We start from the raw sequence: 2,416 nt of genomic DNA on the forward strand, positions 1-2,416 counted from the left end.
TCAGAGATCTGGTGCTAGAAGTCTGAAATCAAGGTATTGGCAGGATCACACTTCCTACAGAAGCTTGGGGGAATCCAGTCATGCATCTTCCATCTTATTGTATATTGTTTAAGGTTTTTGCAGTTAGACATTGGATTGAAAAAGACTTGGGTTCCAATCCTGACTTCATCATGTACTAGCTGCATAGAGTTAGGCAGGAGCTGCACCTCTGAGAGCTTCAGTTTCTTGACTGTACATCAAGTTTAATAACAGAAATCACCTCATAGAGTCATTAGTGGATTTAAGTGAGGTGATGCTTATATGTCACTTGAAACAGAGGCTAGCCCATGGTAAGTTTAGAATATATTCACAATATTTATTATTAGGGATATAGTTTTTAGAATTATCTCATATAAAGAAGAATGGTGAGTTCTTGGGAACTGTGTCTGTAATTTGATCTCTATTAGTATGCCATGATACACAAACAAATGCTTAATGCAGCAAAACTTACATTAACTGAAATCCATGTAATTATAATTAAATCATATCTATTATTTAGGAATCAATATACGAAACTTTTATGCAACTTTCTACCAAACTATTACTTCCTATTCACTATAGTGTAACTATACTGATTTCTAAAAAAAAAAAAAAGCATCAAATTCAGGAGGATCAATATACTATTCAGCTTGTATATGAGTATGCCTGTTACAAACTGTATCTTCCTTGATGAAACAACTTTAATTCCCTCTCGTTGGTGAATATATATCAGATTACCACAGTCTGTGTAATTCCATCTGCCTCTAAATTCTTCTCATACTTAATGTCTTGCCAGATATTCACAATGTATCGCATGGAGCCATTATTTTCAAACCGTGGTTTGTGACCTATGAGTGGATTATAGAACCAATTCAATGGATGGCATAGAAAAGATTTTGAAAAAGGAAACCTAATAGAATGCAATGTAGTACAGTACAATACAATACAATACAATACAATACAATACAATACAATACAATACCACAAGTAGAACAAATGAGAATAAGTATTGTTTTGTGCAACTCGTTTCCATTTCATATGTACATTTGCATAAATATGTCTAGATGTTCTGGTAGATAATGTAAAATATATATTTCTCAGAAGTTGTAAGTATTCACTCAATAACATGTATCCATTACAGACATTGTATATGTATATTCCACATTGTAATAAATCACATTGTTTTGCCTCAATTCTTTTTCATTTTTATTTTTTCAACTTTTTTATTTTGAAGAATTTCACACCAAAAGAAAACTGGAAAAATAGTAGGATAAACACAATCTATATACTTCATGTGGATTCACCACTTTTTAATATTTTTATGCATTTGGTTTCTCTCTCTCCACACACATATATTATCATTATTTTAATTCCTCTTCTTCTGAACCATTGAGAGTACGTTACAGGTATAATGGCTCTTAGTCCTGTAAATACTCTGTATGTATCTTCTAAGAACAAGGATATTCTCTTGACCTAACTATAGTACAATTACCAAATTTTAAAAATCTAATATTAAAAACACTCTAACATACAACACATATTTAGGTTGTGCCAACCTTCCCATTCATGTCCTTTACAATAACACCTTTTTTTGGCCAAAGATTCAATCCAGGATTATGCATTGTATTAAATTTAGCTTTGTAGGTTATATAGCTGAGATCTGGTCCTAGAGCAATTTCCACTACGTCATTTCACCTCTGACAGGCATTGATTTAAAGTTCATTTTGTCTGATATTAGTATAGATACTCCTGCTCTCTTTTAATTACTACTTACTATGTCGAATATTCTTTTCCATCCTTTCACTTTCAACCTGTTTGTGTCGTTAGATCTAAAATGAGTTACTTAAAGACAACACATAGTTGGATAATGGTTTCCAGGATGAAGGAGGGCATTGCTTCTTTGCTTATTTTTAACCTGTTCTGCCAATCTCTGACTTTTGATTAGAGAACTTAATTCGTTTGCATGTGAAGTAATTACTAATCAGGAAGGACTTTCGATATTTTGCTATTATTTTCTACATGCTTTATAGCTTTTTATTACTAATTTCCTCCATCACTATCTTCTTGTCTTGAGTGAGTTTTTTGAGTGAGACATTTAAATGTCTTTATCATTTCCTTTATGTTTATTCTTTAACTACTTTATTTATGGTTACTATGGAGATTATATTTAACATCCTAAGTTAAAACAGTAATCAGAATTCATGACAGGTTAACTTCAAAATCTCTGCTTCTTTAATGGCTTTGTCCTCACCCCTTTCAGTGGTGGATGTCACAAAATTGCATCACTATGAATTGTGTATCCAAAAACACAAACTAATGCTTTTAATACATTAATCTCTTAAATTGTGTAGAAACAAAATACAGAGCTATAAATCAAAATTATAATAATACTAGCTTT

This window comes from Mandrillus leucophaeus, unplaced genomic scaffold (genome assembly GCF_000951045.1).
Source record: "Mandrillus leucophaeus isolate KB7577 unplaced genomic scaffold, Mleu.le_1.0 Scaffold449, whole genome shotgun sequence".
In the NCBI taxonomy this organism is placed as follows: domain Eukaryota; kingdom Metazoa; phylum Chordata; class Mammalia; order Primates; family Cercopithecidae; genus Mandrillus; species Mandrillus leucophaeus.